Source organism: Hyaena hyaena, unplaced genomic scaffold (assembly GCF_003009895.1).
Source record: "Hyaena hyaena isolate Hyena2069 unplaced genomic scaffold, ASM300989v1 scaffold_399, whole genome shotgun sequence".
Lineage (NCBI taxonomy): Eukaryota > Metazoa > Chordata > Mammalia > Carnivora > Hyaenidae > Hyaena > Hyaena hyaena.
The window spans coordinates 1,584,016-1,593,540 of NW_024081033.1; the positions used below are offsets into that span (position 1 = coordinate 1,584,016).

The following is a 9,525-nucleotide window of genomic DNA, read 5'->3' on the forward strand; positions in this document are numbered from 1 at the left end:
GAGGGAGGCGGGCAGGGCGGGAGCTCCACGAGGGCCTCATGAATATGCATCATTAGCATGACGGCATTCCTGGGAGAAGTGGAGAGAGCTGGAGGACGGCGGAGAGGCGGGGCTTCAGGGTAAACAAACGTGACGCGTGCGTACGAGGGCGGGGCGGGGGCGGGGGCAGGATCCCGGGAGGGCCCTGCGAGGCCTGGGAGAGGGGCCGACTGAGGCGAGAGAGGCGCGCGCGGTGCACTTTGGGAGCTGTAGTTCTAGTGCTGAAAGGAACACGCCGAGGGAAACAGGGCGAACCACAAGTCCCAGAGTTCCTTGCTTTACGCCCCTCCTTCAGCCCGCCGCCGGCTCTAGGCAGTGGGTATTGTGCCCTCTGCTGTTAAACTCTGTGCCCGGGAATGTTCTTACTCATTAACTTGTGCCCAACCCGCCCATCCTCGGATCTCAGAAGACTTTCGTTTTCCCTGCTAATTTAAAGTGAGGGCTTTGAGGGACTCTAAACGGTACGAAGGTCCCCTCTCCTCGGTTCTCACCTCCACCCATTGTATGGGATCGAAAACACGCCCACAGCACCCCTGGATGACTGGCCGTGAAAGCGGCCAACCTCACTTTCCCCACGTTTTCCAAGTCCAGGGAAGAAATGTCTCGAAGCTCTAACTTGGGCAGTTGTTGAATACACGTTTTGGCAGTCGTGCAACCTGGAGCTTATCCTCTTCCACGGCCACACGTGGGAAGGAAAAGGCAAAGGGCTGGGCTGCGGTCTGGGGCTTTTCCCCATTGACCTTCAAGTTTGACGTAACCTAGCGACAACGGAAAGCGGTGCAAAGTAGAAGAAACGGACTGGAGATGTGGGATATGAGATCGGTCCCGGGTGTTCCCCCTTATGTCTGACATTAAGAAGAAAAGTTGTTTTCTGCTCCTACAATGTTTGGCTGTCGTCTGAAAAGTTGCATTTTCTTATCAGTTTAATTTAGTAAACATTTTTAATTAAATTGCCGTTCCTCCAGATTTTTAAATAAATGTTCACATGTGAGACTTTGTCAACTGCCTCTCTCCAGGGCCTCCCTTAACTTCAGTAAGGTTAGTAAACCTGGGGGGGGCGTTGCGGGTGGGGGCAAACAAGCAGGGAGAGAACAGAGGAGATCGGGGCACCTGGCTGGGTCAGTCAGGGGAGCATGCAACTTTTGATCTCTGAGTTGTGAGTTCGAGCCCCACCTGGGGTAGAGAGATTATTTAAAAAATTTTTTAAATCTTAAAAAAAAAAAGATCAGCTGGAACGTATCGCTGAAATAGTAGAAGTTGATAAGGGCGAGTAAAGCCATACTTAGGTTATCTACACGGTTTCACTGAAGAGAAATGGAGGAAGCTACCAGGATAAAAATAAGTATTTCTCTTGATTCTGGAAAGTCCTGAAAATGATTTTCTATATCTTCCTTTTGAAGTCTTCCCCCTTGGCCTCATGAAACTAATTTTTATTGCATTTCATTTCAATCAACAGAACCAAGTTCCTTTTTTAAAAAAAATAGGGAGCCTGTACATTCTCCCAAGAGAGATAAGATAGTCATGTCAATTAATTTAACAAATAATTATAAGCATATTATATACTAGTCACTGTTAAGCAACTGAAAAAATCAGACACGGCCCTTGCCTTCATAGAGCATACAGATTACAAAGAAAGACAGTCAACAAGTGAGAGCGATATAGAAGAGGGAAAAATACAAGGTGCCATGGGAAGAGACAAAAATACAACAAGGGGAAGTGACCTTGTCTAGGAAGTCAAAGAGACTATCTTTGGATGAAATTTTTTGTGATGAAACTGGGTACTTGCTGAAGGATCTGTCTCTGAAAGAAAGCAAAGAGGCAGAAAAAAGGTATGATATTGAAGATAAATTTCAACTGCACTAATCCATATGTTGCCTTGAGTAGCTCCTAACACAAACTATTAGTTCTAGAAATGAAAAGAATGGTATTTTGATTTATCTTTTATTTGGTATGATTAAAAAACAAAAAGCATGATAAATTTCAATACTAAAACATAGACTGTTTACACAGTCTTTATATTCATTAGTTCCTTAGTCAATTTCCTACAAACCTGTTTAATTTTTGCTATTTAAAAAATGTACATTAACTCCTATATAGTTGCTTTCTAGGGGTATATTTCCTTAGCTAATGTAACAAACTCAGGGAACGTTTATTCTAATCATAAATACTGTCACTATTGGCCTAAGGTCCATTTGCATCCTCTGTACGAAATTGTAGTACTGTACTTAATCTAGCTCTGGTTCCTGTCATTCAGCTTTATACAGTCACCCCAACTCTGCCTTTTTATCCTCTAGGAATTTTGTTTACTCTTTGGTGGTATTTATAACCAAAACACCTCCTCCAAAGGGGAAATTTTTAAAGAAAAAGCATAGCTCAGAGAATTTAGTATCTAAATGGTGGGAGTGGCTGGGAGTCATCATACACACCTGCCCCACTTGGTGTGAGGAATTACCGATTTGGAAAGAGGAGGGAAATAATGAATAACGTTAATGTTGAAGTATCTCAGCATAAAGAAAAAAGGATGTACATTCCAGCCTACAAGACAAAACACAAAATCCTGTGTTGGGGAATAGGGTGAGGGAGAGGAAGAATGAATGTAGAATATAATTCCTACATAGATAAATGATTTCATGCCCAGTGTCTATAGTCTGAAAGAGGCCACATTCCATTGTACCCAGAATAATAAAAATCAGAGGTGAGGAAAGAACCGAAGAATAAAGGTTCACAGTGTGATCCGCCCCTTGTTCTACCTCCAAACCTTCAATAAAATTACTAAACTTGGCGGTGAGAGGAGAGACAGAAAGAAAATGGGAGTTTATAAAGAATAGACAGTCCCGTTGATTATGAGATCAACTGGAACCTCATTGTTGAAATAATAGACACTGATAAGGGCAATGAAACTTGTGCTTAGAACTTGTAGTATCATTGAATATTATCCAGAGCATCTGAGCCAACCCACACTATACGACTGCTCTGAGTAAGAAAAAGATTTCAGTAAAGGACAAATGTTTTCCAGACACCCATGAAATAGCAGCTTCTCCTACTAAAAGTAGAGTGGGGAATAGGCCAGTATCCTGAAACCGCATAACTCATGAATGCCCCCTACCCTTTTTAAAGTGTTCCAAATGTACAATCTAATACGGCATTGCTGACAAGCCACACTTTTCAAAGAATCACATCTTAAAATGCTAAAAGATAATCCTGAAAAGAAACAACAGATGTAAAAGTTGCAAAACCTGATGCCAACTTGTTAAAATATTTTCACAGCTAAGTATAGAAAAAGAGAGCATAATTTTCAATTTACAGCCACAGTTTATTTTATGCCATGTGATTTATAACTGACTTGCTGTGTTTTGCATCTAGGTTAATCCTGTTTGCATCCTTAGATCCAAGATAAAAGAAACCATCTTTGGAATTTTTTTCTAATATAAGCAGTTGGAATTTTAATGGAAGCATGAATTGATAGCTGGGATGGTTTCAGTCTGAATTGTTAAGGGCTCAGCTGTATCCAGAAATAAACTCAGAAAGATGCAATATACAATGTAATACATTTAGTTAGTACATTATGAACAAGGGATCTAATTATAGTTTCACATTCTTATATCCCTTGAGCTACTAGTGGTTCACCATGCCTAAATTGCTCACTATTTACTCATTCTATTTTACTATGAGGGACCCATTTAGCAAATTACTGCTCTAGTGCACTAAATGGGCCCCAGGTGGCTAAACTGAATTCGTATGTTCCCTGCTCACTGGCAGGAAGATACCTTCTGTTCTCTCTAAAGCCTTACCCCTCCCTCACAAAATTTACCATTTGAACTCTATCAAGAGCTTAGATTGCCACTATCATCTTAGGCAGTCCACTTTATAAATACACTTGATAGATTTTTCAGATATTAGTGCACCCTTTTAAGTCCCATGATTCTTTGTCTTTTTCTTATATCTCACATCCTGCCTCACAGAAGTAAACAAATGTGTTATATTACAGCACAACAATGAAGTATTAGACCAAGAAATAGAGACCTTGTAAGCCCACGTCTTTCAGTAACAATGTAAATTACTTGGACTATTCATTCAATGTAAATCACCTGGGACACTTAATGGAACAGGTATGTATTGAAATCATATGTGTAGGTACCATTTACCCTGAGTAAATAGTATAGACAAAAATACCTGCCCTAAGGAAGCTTATATAAAAGCATTATCATTCTTCTTAAATCTTTAGCTAAAATTGACCTACCCTTTTTTTTTTATGTTTATTTTTGAGAGAGTGCATGCATGCGAGCCGGGGAGGGCAAGAGTGGGGTGGGGACAGACGATCTGAAGCAGGCTCCAGGTGCTGACAGCAGAGACCCTCGTGCAGGGCTGGAACTCACAAACCATGACCTGAGCCAAAGTTGGACCCTTAAAGAACTGAGCCACCCAGGTGCCCCGATCTACTGCTTTCTTTTATATAAATGGTTCTTGTTTTTAGGCAATTGGGAAATATGGAAATCTAGATAGATTAGTTACATATTAGGATATAAATATTTCTTCCCAAAGTATTTTTTGTTCTTTCTCTTATATAAGAATTCACCACACAATTGTTTTAAATACTGGGCCTTTATAATATTTATACATTTAAAATAATTAATTTAAAAAGTTGATTTACACTCAGCTTTTTAGAAACTCATTTTGGATTCTAATCTCTCCCATGTGCCTAAGACCTCTTTCCATTGAGATTCCTGTCTTAAAAAAAAAAAAATTCTTTCCAAAATTATCCCTCCCCAAGCATTTCCCCTGAATCTTCCACTACTACAAGTAGAAGAGTAGTCTCCAGATAACAGTTTCCCTATATTTATAGTCATTAATTAGACCCTAAGGAAGTAGCATGGGTATTCTCTTTTGTTGCCCCCAAAAAGAATGACTATGGAACACACATCAATTCTTGGAAATCTTACCCTTTTCCCCTTATTTCCCATCATACCCACCAGTCTGGACTCCTAGCTATGCTTGTTTCATAGCGCTGTCATAACAAAGTTCCTTGAACTAGATGGCATAAAACAACAGAAGTCTATTCTATCACAGTTCTGAAGGCTGGAAGTCCAAAGCCAAGGTGTCAGCAGGACCAAGCTCACACTGAAGGCTCTGGGAGCCTCCATTTTTGCCTCGTCTAACCTCTCCTGGTCACAGCCCTGCTTGGCTTGGAGGTACATCCTCCAATCTCTGTTTTCTGGCACCTGTCATTGCATGTCCTTCTCCCTGTGTCTCTACATCCAAACTCCTCTTCTTATGAGGGTAACAATCATTGGACCAGGGACCATTATGGTCTCATCTTAACTTGACTGCCATCTGCAAAGAGCCGATTTCGAAATATGGTCACCCTCTCAGGAACCAAGTAGATCCCAGTTTGGGGTGGGGACACACCAGTACACTAGGTGTTTGTAGTGCTCCCCAGGAGAGAGAATCAGAGATTTCAGGGATTAGTAAAATTCCACCACCCAAAAAAAAATTGGTGTCCAAACTAGGTATTTCAACCTTTTACTCATTCACTTAAATATTCACTGAGTCTCCTACATCAGGCACTAAGCTCGATCTGAGTACATAATAGTGAATAAGAGAATTGTAAGCATTGCCCTCGAAAATGTTTTTAAACTATAAATACCATAAAAATACTATTAAAGAAAGTGCATTTTAACATACAGAAAAACATAGGAAAGACAAGTCCTAGCATAAAAACAGAGGTAGTCTTTAAATCGAATAAAGTTACCTTTATGGAAAATTCCTTAATTGTCCTTTTGTCCCTCATGTTACCATAAATCAAGAAAAATACCATGGTGAACCAGTCCCAGATCTCAGACTAGCCTTTGGTAATCACAGTGCTAGAGCTTGCAAAGAGTTCTCTCTGGTGCTCTTCCATTCTGTAGCCCATAATATGTGGTTAGGTAAATGCAGACCTATTACCTTCCAGAATTCAACCATCCACAACCATCTGTTGCCACATGGATCAAAATACTACAAAATGTAACCACTGCTCCAGTGCCATATAACATGTATGGTCTTACCATACGGGGCCAGGAAAATCCAGCAGATGCATTCGGGCTCAGCGGGATGTATGAGTAAGTTTGGATATAATGATGGTGACAATGGCAGAGTAACACTCTCAGCCTTCTACACATTCCATCATTGAAAAGTGGCTACATGTAATGCTATAGAGGAGTTCAATAATGTCTAAGGTTGGAAGTCAGATGTCCTCATTCTAGTCCTGGTTTTATACATGCTAGTTAAGTATGACCTAGGGAAAACATTTGACCTCAAGGAGGTTTCAGTTCCTGATTTACGAAATGAAGAGACTGAACCAGATGGTGTCTCTAAAATCTCTTCTGGCTCAAAAAAAAAAAAAAAAAAAATCTGATTCTGGCTAAAAACAAAATTGTCTAATTTGAAATATTGGCAAATGTTTTTGTTAGTAAAAAAAGCAGAGAGCTTCACATTTAGATGCTATTAATTTGAGGGGGGTCTTTGAAGACCTTTTGCTATTCTTGCCATTTAAAAGAACTTTTAATGCATTTAAAATAACAGCAGGTTTATTCTGACATTTAAGAAAACTGCTGGGCTGTCAGTCCTTTTAAATTGGAATTTGTCATCAGTAGGAACCAGTCCATGACAACAAGATCCACAGCTTTGGATTCCCAAACTCCAGGGTCTTTATCAGTTTTTTTTTCTTTTATAGTCACAGATGGGTAGAAATCTCAGCACAAAGTAAGGTCAGGGCACAGTGAGCACATGTGCAGCAGGAGACACTGACAGGGATATTGACAGCAGCTACAGTTATCAGTGCCAGAACCTGGGTCCATCAACAGTAGAAAGCATAAATCAGCCGTAGTATAGTCTACACTGAAATACCCACACAGCAGCAAAAGTGAATGATCACAATGCTAAGCAGTATGAATGAATCTTAGCATGTTGGTTAAAGAAGCCAGGCACAACAGAACGCTTACCACATGATTCCACTTATATCAAGTTCAAGAACAAGCCAAACTAATCTATATTTTTTAGGGATGCAATTTATGTGGTAAAACTTAAACAAAGGGAAAAGAAAGTAAATAGCATAAACCCCTAGGTGGGAACAAGTGGGAAGGGGGTTGGGATGACATCTGATGCTGACACTGTTTGGTCTTGGGTTATCTAGGTCCCTCTTTTTAGAAAATGTGTTCAGTTGTACTTTTGTGTTTTATATACTATCCTATTCTTATTATACTTCATAACAAAGGTTGTTGTTTTTTTTAAATCAACTGTGAGGTTTTTGTTACAATCTGAATTTCTCCATATTGTCCATAATTTAGAGCTTAAACTTATGTTAAGTTTCCCATCACTTATTTAATTCATTTACAATGTTATTTATAGGGGCTCTTGGGTGGCTTAGTTGGTTGGGCATCTAACTTCAGCTCAGGTCATGATCTCGTAGTTTGTGGTTCAAGTACTGCATTGGACTCTATGCTGACAGCTCAGAGCCTGGCACCTGCTTCAGATTCTGTGTCTCCCTCTCTCTCTGCCCCTCCGCTGCTCACACTGTCTTTTCTTCTCTCAGAAATAAGTAAACATTAAACAAATGTTAATAATAAAATAAAATGTTACCTATAATTTAAAACAATTGATCAACTATAAATCTAATTTAAGAGCCCTAAATATTAATTATAAGAGTTCATTATAGAAAGTCTGGAAAATACTGAAAACTGTAAGGATACAAAGGAGAACAAAAAAATCCAATGAGTCCTTATTTTCACAAATTTCCTCTCAGATTTTTTAATGCATTTTAATGTAGTAGAGATCATAACATAGGTACAATTTTTTATCCTGCTTTCCTCATTCAAAACTATCCCATAAACACTTTTACATACTATTAAAATTTTTTTTTAATTTCTAAACAAAAATGCAGCATTTTGGAGAACTATAATTTATTTAAGAGCTCCATGAAGAGTGAATTAATTAATGATTGGGTAGGACACTCTGCTGCCCTCAGTGTTTTTATGCTATGTTTTTTGTATCATCTTTCCTTGTGGAAATAGGAATAAGGTGATAGCTTATTTCACTACAGTCATCTTTTCTAATCTCCCCATCTTTCTACCACAATTTAGCAACATTTAATTTTTTTTAAGTTTACTTACTTATTTTGAGAGAGATAGAGACAGCATGAGCCAGGGATGGGGAGTGAGGGGCGGGGGCGGGGGGGGGCGGTGGGTAGGGGTGGTGCAGAGAGGGAGGAGAGAGAGAGAATCCCAAGCAGGCTCCATGCTGCCAGCACAGACATGGGGCTTGAACCCATGAACTGTGAGATCATGACCTGAGCTGAAACCAAGAGTCCAGTGACTGGGCTTAACCAACTGAGCCACCCAGATGCCCCATTGTTTCTTTTTAAAACTTGCTCCTTGGGGCACCTGGGTGGCTTAGTCGGTTAAGCGTCCGACTTCGGCTCAGGTCATAATCTCACAGTTCGTGGGTTCGAGCCCCGCGTTGGGCTCTGTGCTGACTGCCAGCTCAGAGCCTGGAGCCTGTTTCAGTCTGTGACTCCCTCTCTCTCTGACCCTCCCCTGCTCATGCTGTCTCTCTCTCTCTCCTAGAAATGAATTAAAAAAAAACACATTAATTAAAAAAAACTTGCTCCTTGCTCCTCTGTATTGTTATGTTAAACATGAGTACTTAAAAAAAAAAAAAAAAAAAGTACGGGACCCAGGTGGCAGAGCCAATCATTTTAAACATGATTCAAAACTGAGCCCCAGGAGGGGCACCTGGGTGGCTCAGTCAATTAAGCATCTGAGGTAGCAGCAAGGGGGAGCCCTGACACTCCCTTCCTTCCACCCCTCCCCAACCACCATACTTTCTTTTGGCAGTCAAATGAAACAGTTTTCTTTCAGCCACTCCTAGAAATCCCAGGAGTATTTGGGTATTTGGTTTCTGGGGGGGGGGGGGCTTCCCCCCTAACCCCCCTATATTTTGGTTTAAAGTAAACAAGTAATGCAAAGATAAACCATCCAGAACTGGGCTCTCTGGAGTTTGGAGGAAACAGGACCTGAGTGTAAATTACTTTCATCTTCTCCTGTCCTGGCACAACCCCAGCCTCACCATGTGGCTCATGCCAGGCTCCTAGAACAACCAAAACTGTCTCTTGCTTCTCCTCATTGATTTGCCTTAAAAAAAAAAAAATGTTTTATTTATTTTTGAGAGAGAGAGAGAGAGAGACAGCATGATCAGGTGAGGGTCAGAGGGAGAGGGAGATACAGAATCTGAAGCAGGCTCCAGGCTCTGAGCTGTCAGTATAGAGCCCAATGTGGGGCTCGAACCCACGAACCGTGAGATCATGACCTAAGCTGAAGTTGGACGCTTAACTGACTGAGCCACCCAGGCGCCCCTGATTTGCTTTAGTCTTATTGTTTCCCTTCTCTGCAGATTGTCTGCAGACAAGCCATTTGGCAAATGCCCCAGATTCATTACCTCTCTTGCACAGGA

The 9,525-nt window shown here is 40.7% G+C and overlaps 1 long non-coding RNA gene across 2 annotated transcripts; it reads left to right on the forward strand.

Annotated features, from left to right (window-relative positions):
* Positions 1–41: 41 nt before the first annotated feature.
* LOC120245037 lies at positions 42–6,115 on the forward strand. Of its 2 annotated transcripts, none has more exons than XR_005531691.1 (3): positions 42–119; positions 4,028–4,148; positions 5,990–6,115. It is a non-coding gene; the product is annotated as an uncharacterized LOC120245037 (long non-coding RNA). The 2 variants fall into 2 exon arrangements; XR_005531690.1 differs by lacking the exon at positions 42–119 and adding an exon at positions 912–1,077.
* The last annotated feature ends 3,410 nt before the right edge of the window (positions 6,116–9,525 follow it).